At 43.6% G+C, this 16,393-nt stretch overlaps 1 long non-coding RNA gene across 1 annotated transcript; it reads left to right on the top strand.

Moving 5' to 3' along the window:
- The first annotated feature begins 12,551 nt into the window (after window positions 1–12,551).
- Window positions 12,552–16,387, top strand: LOC310843915. Its single transcript, XR_014563777.1, has 4 exons — window positions 12,552–12,762; window positions 13,946–14,112; window positions 14,608–14,697; window positions 15,014–16,387. It is a non-coding gene; the product is annotated as an uncharacterized lncRNA (long non-coding RNA).
- Window positions 16,388–16,393: the final 6 nt, after the last annotated feature.

The raw sequence follows: 16,393 nt of genomic DNA, 5'->3' as shown, positions 1-16,393 counted from the left end.
TTGATGCTAATTAACAAGAACAAGATAAAACTAGAATGACTACCCAGTCTTCTGTCCACCCTGTTTTTAATTTTTTTTCCTGTTCAGAGAGTTGTAGTGAACACATAGCAGGTTTCCCCCACTTTTTCATTTTCTGAAGAGCATCACTTATTCTGCCCCCCCCCCATGTTTCTTTTGCTAGTTCTGTTTTAATTCTGGGGAAATTGAAAAGCAATGTGCAATGCAGCACATTCAGGGGGGAGCTGTTTTGCTCTTAAAAGAGAACAAGTGTTCATTCTGTCTTTGCATTTCCTTAGATCAAAGTTCATATTTCTTATAAAGCATTTTCTGATGGCCTTTATTGTCAGTCAGTGCACATAATACGTCAACAGCTACCATTTAGGGGTGGCATGGCACTGGTGACATTTTTGTCTCCCGTCTAGTGCAGGATATTTACCAAAATAAACAAACAAAACCAAAAACTCATTACAGCAGGACCACTGATGCGCTGGATGGTATAAATCATATCTTTACAACTTTCTGCCTGCCTAGCATAAACAGGGTATATAAACATTGATCATCTTGTGTAATTGATCTCAGACTGCCTTTTCCACTCACATAGCAAGCTTGACTGATCAGATTGGACCTGTGGAGCCACAATGTCTGTTCGGTGAAGTATTATGGGTCCGAAATGTTTTGAAATTAAAAAACAAACATACCAAAAAACCAGTCTGTAATGCTATAAAAGGAATAAAGAAGGGTCCTTTAAGTAATGTCCTTTGCTATAGGGAACATGCGGCAATCTTAAGCAATAAATGAATGTGCCACTGCCACCCAAATATTTTTAGCCATTGCAAACACCTGCTTGTCTTTATACAGGTGATGCACCTGCTGTTCCCCTGCTCCTTGGAATGGAATTATCTCTGCTGCAGTCAGCATCACTGCAGGAAACAGCAGCCCTATAGGGTCAAACCTGACCCATGCTTCAGAGGCAGAGAACAGACTTCCAGGCAAAAAATAGCAAGTTTGCAAGAAGGTGCCATTTGCGATTCATTAAAAATAAGATTTCTTTCATTCTCATGTGGCTTCACAGAACCTTCCTGGCGTCACTGCCACAAAAGAAAGCTTTTATAATGACCTCAAGGCTGAGATGTGCCTGGAACCTGCCCTCTTGAAAGCATTCTACACGCTTTCTAATCAAAACCTGATTTGAACCTTGCCTAGCTACCCAGTGAGTGGGACTGAACATATCTCACTTCATGCACTGAGCTGATCATTACTACATGAAAATTGGAAAGCACTTTTCTGTAGGAAATAATAAGCACCAAATATTCTCAGCTGTGTGTTTTTAAAATGGAATTTATTCTTCCTATCGTATTATTTTATATTGTTGTCCTTTTCGACAGATGATATCCAATTTTATTTCATTATGTTTGTGGGCTGCTGCGGTTTTTGGGGGGATGGGAGGGGTTGAACATGCTCAAAAAGCTGCATAGAAAGATGTATCCATAGTAAGAACATAAGAAGAGCCTGATGGATCAGGTCAATGGCCCATCAAGTACAGCATCCTGTTCTCACGGTGGCTGAACAGATGGCTCTGAGAAGTCCACAAGAAGGACCTGAAAGGAATAGCACTCTGTTGTTGTTGTTGCTGTTGTTGTTGTTTAGTCGTCTAGTCATGTCTGACTCTTCGTGACCCCATGGACCAGAGCACGCCAGGCACTCCTGTCTTCCACTGCCTCCCGCAGTTTGGTCAAACTCATGTTCCTAGCTTCGAGAACACTATCCAGCCATCTTGTCCTCTGCCATCCCCTTCTCCTTGTGCCCTCCATCTTTCCCAGCATCAGTGTCTTCTCCAGGGAGTCTTCTCTTCTCATGAGGTGGCCAAAGTATTGGAGCCTCAGCTTCACAATCCGTCCTTCCAGTGAGCACTCAGGGCTGATTTCCTTCAGAATGGAGAGGTTTGATCTTCTTGCAGTCCATGGGACTCTCAAGAGTCTCCTCCAGCACCATAATTCAAAAGCATCAATTCTTCAGCGATCAGCCTTCTTTATGGTCCAGCTCTCACTTCCATACATCACTACTGGGAAAGCCATAGCTTTAACTATACGGGCCTTTGTTGGCAAGGTGATGTCTCTGCTTTTTAAGATGCTGTCTAGGTTTGCCATTGCCTTTCTCCCAAGGAGCAGGCATCTTTTAATTTTGTGACTGCTGTCACCATCTGCAGTGATCATGGAGCCCAAGAAAGTAAAATCTCTCACTGCCTCCATTTCTTCCCCTTCTATTTGCCAGGAGGTGATGGGCCCAGTGGCCATGATCTTCGTTTTTTTGATACTGAGCTTCAGACCATATTTTGCGCTCACCTCTTTCACCCTCAATAAAAGGTTATTTAATTCCTCCTCACTTTCTGCCATCAAGGTTGTGTCATCTGCATATCTGCATAGCACTCTCCTCTCCTGCAAATTCCAGCCATTCAGAAGCAGACTGCCTCCAGCATGGAGGCAGAACATAGCCATTTTGGCTAGTAACTATTGGCAGCCTTGTTTTCAGCGGGTTTGTCTAATCCTCTTTCAGAGCCATCCAAATTGGTGGCCATGACTGCCTCCTGCAGGAATAAATTCCATAGTTTTAATTCTTCACTGACTGAAGAAGTACTTTCTTCAGCCTCTCTTGAATCCTCCAACATTCAGCTTTATTTGAAGCCCACAAGTTGTTGTGTTATTCGAGGGCGGTTTATTTTATTTTTTTGCATGGAATTGTGTGGCAAGAAAGGGTTTTGCATATCAAGCTGTACATTTGAATCATCCAGAATCCCAATATGCTGTAGTTTCGCCAGTGATGGATAGGGATTTTCTCAGCAGCTTGAGAACAAAGGTGAGTGAAGTTTTTCTTGTTAACTATTCCTCTCATATTTCTCAGACTGCTACTTCTGAAATCAGCAACTTAAAAAACAACAACACAGCCGTATGATGTGCTGCGATGCTCTTCCACAGAGCCTTGATTAAACCTAAAGTTGCTCAGAAAGTGTTCTGCTGTGCAAATGCTTCTGTAATTTTCATTTACTCCTGTACGCGACTTTGCATATATTTGCCTGGTCAGAGATGTCGAGTTTATAGAACAAAGGCAGTCTCAGAAGGGATCCTAAAAGTGTTGCTACAGGCATGTTACATTTCTACCAATAATTCATTTCTTCACAAATATAACACAAGGAGAATCTGCACCAAAGTTGTAGTGTGGAACCCTCCTGTTCAGGGTCCCAGCTAGCTGCACCCTCTCCCAGGATACTCCATTCCATTTCCCTCCCCTGGTTTTTATTTCCCTCTCAAAGCAGTTCTCCAGCTTCTCAGGAGGGTGTCCTTTCCGTCTCTTGCTAGCTGCTTGCTTCCATTTAAATGTCAGAGGGATAATGTATGGAGATGTCTGGGGTATTGCAGATGGGACTGGCAAAGGGGGCAAAGAGAGGAATATTCTACCTAGAAGAAATACTTGGCTTGAACAATGGCTGGAAGCACTCCTTTTCTGGAGGGAGGATATACTGCAACATTTTGATGAAGGCTTCACTTGCTATGGGCTAATTTCAAAGGTTTGTGCATGCATGAGCCATCCCATTTACTGGAGCCTACTGGAGTTGTGCTTTGCTTGATAGGTAAAAAGGTAAAGGACCCCTGGACGGTTAAGTCCAGTCAAAGGCGACTATGGGGTTGCTGCGCTCATCTCACTTTCAGGCCAAGGGAGCCAGTGTTTGTCCACAGAGAGCTTTCTGAGTCATTTGGCCAGCATGACTAAACCGCTTCTGGCACAACGGGACACCATGACTGAAGCCAGAGCGCACAGAAATGCCGTCTACCTTCCTGACGCAGCAGTACCTATTTATCTACTTGCACTTATTCGGAATGCGTTATTTTGAACTGCTAGGTTGGCAGGAGCTGGGACAGAGCAACAGAAGCTCACTCTGTCACTGGGATTTGAACCGCTGACCTTCCAATCAGCAAGCCCAAGAAGCTCGGTGGTTTAGACCACAGCGCCACCCTCTGTGTGGTGGCATCACACTGCCCCCAGTTGCTGTCTCACAGGAGCATATGATCACTAGGGATCAATTATTTGCCATGTTCATTTGTTTGAAAGAAAGGCAATGTAGTTTGCTGTAGTGAAGGTAAAGTTATCAATGGAATAGGATCCATTTACTCACTAAGAGTAGGAGAAGAAGAAATAACTTTTAAGACAGATGGGGAAAGATCCAATTTTAGGATTAATCAGACAGTGGAGCAAATGAGCAAAGCAAGTTACAGAGTTCTCCACAGTGGGTGTTCAAGCAACCAAACCAAAGCTGGATTAGATGTATTATCATAAATTCTGCCTCATGGCAGATGACCTTTAAAGATCATTTGAAGGTCTGGAGATCTATACTTCTAGGAAGATAATGCAGATCCATAATACAACAGAGAACTCATTACACAAGTCTCAGTCTTCTGACTCCCAGTTATTTAAATTCATTCTGTGCCACCTCTAGTCTGTATTAATCCAGAGTCAACTGCACCCCAGAGCACATCTATTTATGCAATTATACTGCTGCTCAAAAGTAACAGTACATTTCCAAGCACAATTCAAAGTGTTGGTGCTGACCTTTAAAGCCCAATGGCCTCAGCCCAGTATACCTGAAGGGGTGTCTCCACCCCCATCGTTCTGCCAGACACTGAGATTCAGCTCTGAGGGCCTTCTGATGGTTCCCTCACTGCGAGAAGTGAAGCTATAGGGAACCAGGCAGAGGGCCTTCTCGGTAGTGGCGCCCGCCCTGTGAAACACCCTCCCATCAGATGTCAAGGAAATAAACAACTATCTGACTTTTAGAAAACATCTGAAGGTTGCCCTGTTTAGAGAGGTTTTTTATGTTTGATGTTTTGTTGTATTTTTAATATTTTGTTGGAAGCCACCCAGAGTGGCTGGAGAAACCCAGCCAGATGGGTGGGATATTATTATTATTATTATTATTATTACTACTACTACTACTACTACTACAGAGCTTGTTTTGAACAATAACACAAATTCACTGAGGGAAATGCACAGCCATCAAATATTGTTGTTGCCTAGGTTGTAACTAGGACAAACATTTCATTTGTGTTTGAGCTGCCTTCTCTTAAACCAGCGATGGGAAACCTCCTGCCAGGCCAATTTTGCCCAGCTGTCAATCGTCTGATGCCACTGGTGAAGTTTAGTCCTGCTGGCTGCTGTTTCACCAGTGTGATCCCTGTGGGGAATGTACATGCAAGCCTCACTATCCAAACACAATGCCTTCTCTGGAAATAGTTTGTTAGGCGAGTGTTTGTATAACGAGTCCATGATTTCTATTGATTCCTATGCGGATTTTTCTAATACGTTCCTGAGCACTGAATTTTGACTCCACAAAATCCTCACCCTGTCTTAAACTGAGAAGCACACTTCTAAAACATTCCTATATATAGGACATAGTCATTTTGTAAGTCTTATTTTGGCCCTCTATCCAGCTCATGGGGGGGGGGGTTGTCTTCCAATATCTTCATTATACAGATCGATTCAGATTGGTGGTTTTCCAAACATCTTTCCTCTATCCCGCCCCACTTTGGCAGCTTCAAGTTGTCACACATATCCTCCCTCAGACTCAGAGCTCAAAGTAGGCCATTTGCCATACCTTAAAAAACTTCTTCAGAATAAATACATTTCACAAAATGTGTGTGAGCTGATGGGGACTGGCCAAGCTCTTGTAGGACTGACCAGGCTGACTCAATACTTTTCCTTTTTTACCTTTTTAATGAATGGGGATCATATGCTTTCAACTGAGATGGAAAAAACCCTCACAATTGTTTTCATCTTAGGGGAAAACAAGAAAGAAAGCGAAGATGATTCTTTTGTACTGTCAAAACAATGCTGATTATTCCACAAGCCGTTTTTGTTGTTTAGTCATTTAGTCGTATCTGACTCTTCGTGACCCCATGGACCAGAGCACGCCAGGCATTTCTGCCTTCCACTTGGTCAAACTCATGCTGGTAGCTTCGAGAACACTATCCAACCATCTCGTCCTCTGTAGACCCCTTCCCAACATCAGGGTCTTTTCCAGGGAGTCTTCTCTTCTCATGAGGTGGCCAAGTATTTTGCAAAATGTGATTGTGAAATGCTTGCACTTGAAACCATTAATACTACTTGGAAACTTTATCCTTCTGCATTACTTAGAAATTCTTATCACATTCATCATCTTCTATCTTGACTACGGGGAAATGAGATTGACAGCAGGTTGCCCAGTACTGTCTAGGCACAAGAGTTCTGGGTTTTGTTTTTTTTAAATACTCATAGCCAGCCAAGTTATTTTGGCACCTGAGGCAGAGAATCCCTCAAGCACCTCTCCCCCACCCCAGCAGTAAAAAACAAACACAATGCTAATATTGCTAATGGTACTAACTGCAGTAACAAACAATTTTGTGCCCTTTCATGACACCTGGAGCCAGCTGCCTGAGGTGGCCACCTCACTCTTCCAAAAGGTAGGGCCAGCCCTCCTGAGGACTAACATCTTAAAAAAGCAGGTTCTAATTTAGGGTATTGTTGACGTTTTCCGAACCTTTCCTAATCGATTCAGACCTGTAGCATGAAACTCAGTTCTATAAAGCACATAGTTTGTACCTAACATATCCCACATACCCTATCAAAGAAAAGGAAAAAGATAAGAGGCAGCAGAAACCAACCCTGTTCACATACTGTTTGTGGAGCTTTCAAGGACTCGGTTGCTTCATAAACGTATTTTGCACCTCAGTGTAAGCTTTTCACACAATTCTTAGGCCCCATCTTCACTATGCGCTGAAAGCAGTATCAAGCCACTTTAAACAGCCATGGGTTCCCCCAATGAATCCTGGGAACAGTTAAGGGTGTTGAGAGTTGTCAGGAAACCCCTGTTCCGCTCTCAGAGCTACAATTCCCCAGGTTACTTGACTCAGAAAATTGTAGCTCAGTGAAGCTGCCCCCTCATTTCCCCACTGCATGTTGTATAGGACAGACAGCCTTTCAACAGACAGCCTTGCAATAAGGAACCTGACTAACGCAGACCCTGAAATTTTATTTTACCAGAAGTAATAGTGCCATCTACAGGGTACTTTTGGCATAATCCTTTGCAGCCAAGCTGTGGTTAGCGCAGACATAGCTTGTGTGCCAGAGGAGGTTAAAGCCCTCAAGCAACTCTTTATGTTTTGATTCCAATGAGTCTAACCTGCAGCAAGACTGGCTGGAGGCCGGGATCATAGTAACAAGAAGGCTCATCTAGAAGTGGGTACAGAGAGTACTGCTGTATCAGGGCCAGCGAGGAGTTCAGGCTTTTGTTTATTTTGTTTTTAAAGTATTTAGTCTGCCTGCTCCCCCTTGTCAGTGTTTTTTAAACCCACGACTGTGATCGACGAAATTACAGTGGTACCTCGGGTTACATACGCTTCAGGTTACATACGCTTCAGGTTACAGACTCTGTTAACCCAGAAATAGTGCTTCAGGTCAAGCACTTTGCTTCAGGATGAGAACAGAAATTGTGCTCTGGTGGCGCGGCAGCAGCAGGAGGCCCCATTAGCTAAAGTGGTGCTTCAGGTTAAGAACAGTTTCAGGTTAAGAATGGACCTCCAAAACGAATTAAGTACTTAACCCGCGGTACCACTGTATAGAGAATTTTAGGAGCACCCACCACCATGTCTTTGTGATTTCTTGCTGGTTACTGGGCGATTCATATCTGCTGGTTCGGGTAGGTTGTTCATTTGGTCAGTGTCATTTGGCTCTGTGCCTCTTTCTTGAGGTGTAAAATTTTCCACTAGAGTCAGAAGTAGCCCATTTGTTATCGTTAGAATTTTTTTCATGCTGGAGAGGTCCATGCATATCAAGTGGAACTGGTCCTGAAAATAGCTGTCTCTCTCTGTTTGAGTACATTTGGAAGTAACCTGTTGACTTTGAAAGTTTTTTCCAAGCTCAGAAGGTGGCCTCTGGGTCGTTATATCAGTTATACAGTGGTACCTCGGGTTAAGTACAGTACTTACTTCGTTCCGGAGGTCTGTTCTTAACCTGAAACTGTTCTTAACCTGAAGCACCACTTTAGCTAATGGGGCCTCCCGCCCCATTAGCATGATTTCTGTTCTCATCCTGAAGCAAAGTTCTTAACCCAAGGTAATATTTCTGGGCTAGCGGAGTCTGTAACCTGAAGCGTATGTAACCTGATGCATATGTAACCCGAGGTACCACTGTATTTGCCCTTATAGGATTTCTCAGCTCAGGCCAGTTCTTGAGCCAGGCTTGTTGGGTAATTAATATTTCCACCCCCATGTCCTTTTCATTGTGTATTTGCAATGGTTTGTGCTCACGATGGTATCAGGGCAGTTACATGCAATCCTGCGTTCAATGTTGGAATTCGTGGCCACAGGAGGTGATGACGATCATCAACTTGGAGGGCTTTAAGAGAGGATTATACAGGTCCATGGAGGGTCTGGCTGCCAATGGCTTCTAGCCACAGTGACTATGTTCTTCCTCCACTGTTGGAGGCTGTATGCCTCTGAATATCAGTCGCTGGGAATCACAAGTGAGGAGAGTACAGTCTCGCTCAGGTCCTGCTTTCATGCTTTCCGTAGGCCCCTGTGAGAAGAGAGTGCTGGATTAGATAGACCTTTGGCCTGATCTAACAGTGCTTTTCTTTAAGGTAAAGGGACCCCTGACCATTAGGTCCAGTCATGACCGACTCTGGGGTTGCGGTGCTCATCTCGCTTTATTGGCCGAGGGAGCCGGCGTCCAGCTTCCGGGTCATGTGGCCAGCATGACTAAGCCGCTTCTGGCTAACCAGAGTAGCACACGGAAATGCCGTTTACCTTCCCACCGGAGCGGTACCTATTTATCTACTTGCACTTTGACGTGCTTTCAAACTGCTAGGTTGGCAGGAGCAGGGACCGAGCAACGGGAGCTCACCCTGTCACGGGGATTCGAACCACCGACCTTCTGATCAGTAAGCCATAGGCTCTGTGGTTTTACCCACAGTGCCACCTGTGTCCCGTGTGCTTTTCTTATGTTCTTATAAATACAGTGGTACCTCAGGTTACATACACTTCAGGTTACATACGCTTCAGGTTACAGACTCCGCTAACCCAGAAATAGTGCTTCAGGTTAAGAACTTTGCTTCAGGATGAGAACAGAAATTGGGCTCCGGCGGTGCAGCAGCAGCAGGAGGCCCCATTAGCTAAAGTGGTGCTTCAGGTTAAGAACAGTTTCAGGTTAAGTACAGACCTCTGGAACGAATTAACTACTTAAACTGAGGTACCACTGTATATGGAATTAGGCAGATGCATGGCTAATACGTCTATTCAGGCCTACAGTATTTGCAATGACATCTAGAATCTCCATGTTGGTCCGATCCATCAAGACAACCCCTATACTTTAGTGCAAGCATTTTTACCCTGCCCTTCAGCCCAAAAGATTTCCAGAGCGGCTTACAAAATGTCAGTAAATACAAGGCACTTTCCAACGGCATGTTCTGCAGTCATTTCCTTTACTGAAGAAAAAAAGGAATTGAGGGGTAAAGGGAAAAACAAGCAAACACAGGCACCCCTTTTTAGAAGTCACTTTCAAGTACTTAGTTTATTCTTTCCCCGTAATCCCAATTCATTACCTGTCTCGAAACATCATTAATCTGCCAGATGGATATGACACCTGGCATCTTGCCTAGTGTATTTTTTTTTTAACTTGCACATAATAAACAAATAAAGCAAATATGATGGTTCCTCTTTGAATCCTCTTTTTCTTTTCTTGTGCTGCCAGCATCGTTTTGACCAGGAGGTGGCAGTAGGGCTACTAATTGCACCAATATTACAGCATTTCCAGCCTCCCTGCCAAACATGCAAGGACACGCACACTTAAAATGTCATCCACACAACATATGGCTGTCAGGTTTATTTTGTGTGATGTACAAGCAAGACAAAGAGCCGAAAAAAGAGCTGCAAAGCACAAGGGAAGAAAACAAACCATCTTCAAAGAAGGCCGTTGGTTTTCAGAATTCCACCCCATCGTTACCACTGTAGCTGTTTTTAGAATGTTTTTAACTGTTTGAGAATGCTTCTTAATATTGTTCGCTGTTGATGTGTCTGCTGCCCTGGGCACTGTTGGAAGGAAGGACCGGATATATATCTTGCTGTGCCATGGATTACTTCCATGTAGTATTTAAGTCCAAAGGAACAAAATTATAACGTTCTCTTTGAAGCAGCCTAAACTATCTTTCATCCCAACCACACCACATTTCTGACGTGATTATACCATGGGCAAACAACTTGTGCCTTCCAGATATTGTGGGCCAGAACTTCCACAAGCCCAAGCCAGGTTGAGTTGTAGTTCATAACATGGAGGACACTGACCAGACTGGCTGAAACAAGGGAGGCAGAACTTGAGGCCTGGAGCCAGGTCCCATATATTCTGAGCCATATATCCTTCATCAGCACTGCTTGTGTGTTTTTGCCTGACTGGAATGTGCCCTTGAACTGCAATCATGCTTCTTGCTTGTCTGGGTAGGGTGTGTGACAGTGAAGAACATAGCCTACTGCACAATAGGTAAAATTCACATATATATTTTTTGCTCCACACACTTGTGCCTATGACATACTCTCCAACATGTCCAGGCCAAAAACTGGGACCGTGTTTCTCCCAGGTCATGCTCCTGGGGCAAGTCATGAGACAGCAGCCCCCCAAAAGCACTTTTTCCAGCGTGAGAACACAGCACGAGACCACAATGTCCAAAATGGCGGCAGTGCTCTCACATGGGGGGCAGGGATATGACTCAGTTTTCCTGGGACAGGTGAGGGATATGCTCTGACCTCGCTCCCCACTGTCATGTGGCCCTCAGAAGGTTGTCCAGAAAAGAATGTGGCCCTCAGAATGAAAACGTTCCCCATTCCATTAAGATTCCATACCCTCCAACATTTCTCCAATGAAAACAGAGCCGTCTGATTGAATAAGAATAAGAATACCCTGTCCATCTCACTGGGCTGCCCCAGCCACTCTGGACAGCTTCCAACATATATAAAAACATAATAAAACAATAAACATCAAAAAAGCTTCCCTATACAGGGTTGCCTTCAGATGTCTTCTAAAGTATAAATTACTTATCTCCGTGGCTTGGGGGGGGTCACATAACTCCATGCCCTCCAACATTTCTCTGATGAAAATAGGAATATCCTAAGGAAAAGCAGGACATTCCAGGATCAAATCAGAAACCAGGATGCCTTCTGTAAATCTGGGACTTTCTCTAGAAAATATGGACACTTGGAAGGTCTGGCATTCATGTGAAATAAGGATGCTGTGGCACAAAGATTGTGACCCTAAGATAATTAGCCATTGGAAGTTAGAATTATTAACATTTAGGTCTATAAGCAGGGCTTTTTTTTTCAGCCAGAACTGAGTTCCACGACCTCTTTGGTGCGTTCCGACACCTCAACTTAGGGTTATCCGTCAAAAGAAGTGTGAGTTCCTGCACCTCTTTTTCTAGGGAAAAAAACCCACTGGCTGTAAGTAACTCTGAGCCCCTGGGATAGATATAAATCAGATAAATAAAATCCAGACCAAACAAAACTGCTCTGGTGGTGGTGTGATAGAAAAGTGTCAGAGTTATTCTAAACAATTTAGAATCACAGATTTGGAAGGGAGTTGGAAGGATCATCTAGTCCAACTCCCTGCATGCAGGAATCTTTCACCCAACATGGGGCTCAAACTCACAACCTTGAGATTAAGAGTCTCATGCTCTACCAACTAAGCTATCCCTCAGGGCTCACTGTAGACTTGTGGCCACAGTTCTGAAAACAGCAATGACAGTCTCTTCTTTGTCTACCACCAAAACAGTAGTTTCTCTTAATCCAGTCAGTCAGCAGGGGTAGACAATATGTTGCCCTACAGATGAATAACAGAACTGTAGAACTGGAAGAGAACCCAACGGTGATCTAATCAAACCCTGCTGCAATGCATGAGTCACAGCTAAAGGTGTTCTTCTTAGGAATGTGGTTGTTATGGGGTCTCTCACAACACGCTCCTCCACTTTGAAATTCCCTACTGCGCAGCTGACATGACAACAGCTTTCCTGAACTATTCGTAGAGCAGAATTCAGTACTCAAGGCATGGGCGTGCTTGTTTGGAGACACAATCTTTTACGGTGTCCAAAAATGTAAACTCCTCAGCATTCCTAGAGATAACAGTTACACAATCAATATGAAGAGAACTGCAGTCAGACACTTTGACTCCACATACCGCTCTTGTAGTTTCTCAATATGGCTTTGGGGGCCATTGCATAAGTATCCTTGAGGAGGCTTCATTGCCAACATGGTCTGTTGAGAACATTAAGCCCATTTGACTCTGCCATCTTTCACACATAATCTCATATTCTCTTGAGCCTGCCCAACTCTCCTGTTATGACCTGTCCCTTGCTGTTGCAGCGTCAGGTTTCAAAGATTTCAGGTCTGTCAATATTTTCTTTGAATATCAGACCATCAGGTTTTCTACTTGGGGGAGGTCTGCAGCTCAGCGATAAGAGCATCTACATCAATTCCCAGCATCCCGACTCCCAAGGCAGGGCTGGGAGAGACCCTTGTCTGAAAGGACAAGGAGACTTGAGAGCATTTTCAGCTGAATGCCTTTACAAGCCCTTTTCCTACTCAATGCAGGATGTTCTCCAGCAGGGAGAGGGCTTGTGTGTACAGCCCTGTGACTCTCTTCATACATTTGCACTGAACACCTGAAGAAGGCTGCAATCATCACTCTTCAAAAGATGTATGTGTTATGCTTGTTGTTTTAAAGTACTAGTTCCATGGCTTAAGGCAGTTCCTTCACTGTTCTGGTTGAAATAATTATCTGTATATTCATATACAGTGGTACCTCAGGTTACAGACGCTTCAGGTTACAGACACCGCTAACCCAGAAATAGTACCTCAGGTTAAGAACTTTGCTTCAGGATGAGAACAGAAATCGTGTGGTGGTGGTGTGGCGGCAGTGGGAGGCCCCATTATTTAAAGTGGTACCTCAGGTTAAGAACAGTTTCAGGTTAAGAACGGACCTCCAGAACGAATTAAGTTCTTAACCTGAGGTACCACTGTACCTAGGTGGAGACCCAAATGCATTCTGTTTGCGTGAGCCTTGTAGTGTTTTATTATCAATGTGAGCACATCGGCTGGTTCTCAAATTTTGTTTGTTCACAACACTTACAAACCACTTTTGAATGAAAGAATGTTCAAAGCGTTGTGCAAAAAGGAATATAAAATAGCACTTGTTTTCCAGTGGCAGCACCAGGGGGGGGGGGGAATTGGTGGAGGTGGGGGGGGAGGCACAGAAGGGACAAAGTATATTTCTAGGTGGGCTAGTTGTCTCCCGAATTAAGATCGCTGAAACAAGGGGGGAGGGGCTGAGCTTTTGGTTTTGGAGAATGCATGCCCTTCCTGTCCCCCCCCCCCATTGGTGCCACCCAATATTGTAGCAGAATAAACATATATATATCCTGTTCTAAAACACCAAGGCTTCTTTGCAAAGTATCGCTAATCTAAATTCTTTGCAATGTTGCAAGCTCATTTTGTGAGTCACTGTGAGAGAAAATAAGCAAGTCTCCATGGTGACTAACTCCTGCAGGATGGAGGCAACATGAGTAAAACCAGCTTTCCCTCCACTTCCAATCATTTTTTGCCTCCTGTTTTGACAAAGCTTAGTTCTGGAGAATTTCTCCACTTTCTCCATCCCTGTGGTTTGAATGTTTGGTGTAAATAATCTTACCCTTCCCTGCTATAACATCATTCTTCTTACTCAACATCTGCCATAAGCCACAATCAAGGATCTGCCTGATGAGCATTCATTTAAATGACAGGTCTCCAAGTAGGTTAAACTAACATAAGCTCTAGCAGACTCGCCCCATGCAAGAATTTCCATGGTGGAAAAAAACCAGGCTGTTGTCTTAAACTTTTCTCAGACAGAATTTCTACTGAAGAGGATGGGCTCCCTTGTGATCCAGCGTCGCAGCGTTAGAAAGCTCCCTATAAACTTAACGGAGTACTAGTACAAGTGAAAACAAACCTTGTGTGACAGAAGACATCAATTCTGCAGCAACTTTCATTCCAAGGAAACCAAACCTAAGATGTGTACTGAGACCCCTAAAATCTCTCACAGCTGAGATTGGGGTGGGTGTAACAATACAAGGGTGATATAATGTAGTGATCTACACACACACACACACACACACAGAGAGAGAGAGAGAGAGAGAGAGAGAGAGAGAGAGAGCGAGTCTTCCTCATGGCTTCTTGTTGTTTTGATGTGTGAGAAGGAATTATAAATTGGAGAAAGCTTTCTCCAATGAGATGCTACAGAAGGACAAAGCCAACAAAATCATTTGGCCCTTAGTGTGCACTGAAACTCTGAGATTGCAGCATAAGTAGGATGCCAGAAACGTAAGAACATTGTTTGTACAGTATATTTGAAGCCCATGGCATATATTTCACCTTAATTTGAGTGGAATTTTATTAGCCTATCCATTTGCCTTCCATTGCCACAAGGCAGTTCAGCCATGTGCCACAATAAATGTGTGCTACAAGACTCTATTTTTTTTATTATCTTAGGATATTTTTCTCTGTACAGGTCTGGATTCTGTATGTGAATCGGCTTCAGAATTCTGCATTTTCATTGAACACTTGCTTCCACTTCCAGATGGCGACAACATTCTGTTAGGTAAAGGTAAAGGTAAAGGGACCCCTGACAATTAGGTCCAGTCGTGACCGACTCTGGGGTTGTGGTGCTCATCTCGCTTTATCTTCGTTTATCTTCGTTTATCTATCTTCGTTTACCTTCCCGCCGGAGTGGTACCTATTTATCTACTTGCACTTTGACATGCTTTTGAACTGCTAGGTGGGCAGGAGCACGGACCGAGCAACGGGAGCTCACCCCGTCGCGGGGATTCGAACCGCCAACCTTCTGATCGGCAAGTCCTAGGCTCTGTGGTTTAACCCACAGCGCCACCCGCGTCCCTCGTAACATTCTGTTACAGATGCACAATTAGATGCATGTAAGACAGGCCCATCGCGTCAGTGCTTGTGTTTTCTCTGCCTTGTTTTAAAGCAAATTGATAGGACTTGGACTGAATATTCCTATTTCAAATGCACGCACAAAAAATTAAAGAGATCAAATCTGTACCACAGATCTAGGATTTCTCGGCTTTCTCAAGGTTTCTGCCTTTGCAACACGTTATCTCAAATGGAAACTATTTCAGTTCTTGAATGTACAGCTCCCTCATCCCCACCTAGCAGCACACACTCATTCTCCTTCATTCACACAATTTGGTCACATAGGTGAATGTTTCATCCATAAATGTATCTCAGCCAAGAAGATGAGATCAGTTCTGCTGCAAATGTATCTGTGGTAATTCATATCAGAGGGAGCGTGTGCACAAATTTCTATAGCTATAATACCAAAAGGGCCACTCATTTCTGGACATGCTATTCCAATTTGCAGTAACTGAAGACAAGCTGAGGTCTCACTAAAATAAACTTCTTATTCTGCACCCTGAGAGTTTTGCAACAAATGTTCTACAAACTGTCAAAACAACTCTGGAAACGCAGCAAGTGCTTTCATAAGACTCCCGTGATACAAATGTTTGACACAGTGATTCCTGTAATGATTGTGAAATTTTTGTTTAGTCTATTTTTATCCAGCCCTTTCTTTTCCCCTTTTTTGTTGAATTTCTTTTACTAAGATACTGGAAGAACTAGTTTATCCAAGGCCCTTTTTTCAAGGAGCTCACGAAAGCATTCAGGGTTCTTCCCTTCTATCTACAATTTTATTATAGAATGGATCAGGCTCTTTCTTATACATAAAAAATGCTTTTATTAAAACATTTATATGCAATGCGGATTTCTGGGTGACATGCAACGTATCATGAATACACTAAAATAGAAGTAGCTTTTTTAAAAAGCAGATTTCAATTTAGAGTATAGGAGGTGGGTCTGGTGCAAAAGCGTGGACACACACACATACTGAAGAGTGTTAAAGAGCAGCTATTCCATCAGGTTGCAGTGAGGGTTAGAAGGGAAGCAGGAGAAGGCAAGCTAACAACTACGCTGAGAAGTCAGCTCCAGCAGGCTTCTCCCTCTCTTTCACCTAGCAGTTTCCATTCTATCAGGCTACAGCTGCAAACTCTCTGTGGGCGGTTTGCAGGGGGGACATAAGGACATAAGTTGCTTGTCCCATCTGGAACTCAGAAAGAGTGATGGCTGTTGTGTTATAATCTCTTAGCCTTTTTAAAGAAAACATGTTCACATCTATTAAGTTGTACATTCCCAGCTAATAGACAGATTTTTTTAGTAATATCTTCTGTATGCTTAATATAATTAGGGTGCCCATGTGCCCTACTTTACAGAGGACAATGCCA

Source organism: Podarcis gaigeae (assembly GCF_964106915.1).
Source record: "Podarcis gaigeae genome assembly, chromosome: 4".
In the NCBI taxonomy this organism is placed as follows: domain Eukaryota; kingdom Metazoa; phylum Chordata; class Lepidosauria; order Squamata; family Lacertidae; genus Podarcis; species Podarcis gaigeae.
Note: the sequence above shows the minus strand (reverse complement) of the source record. Positions and strands in the feature narration are given on the sequence as shown.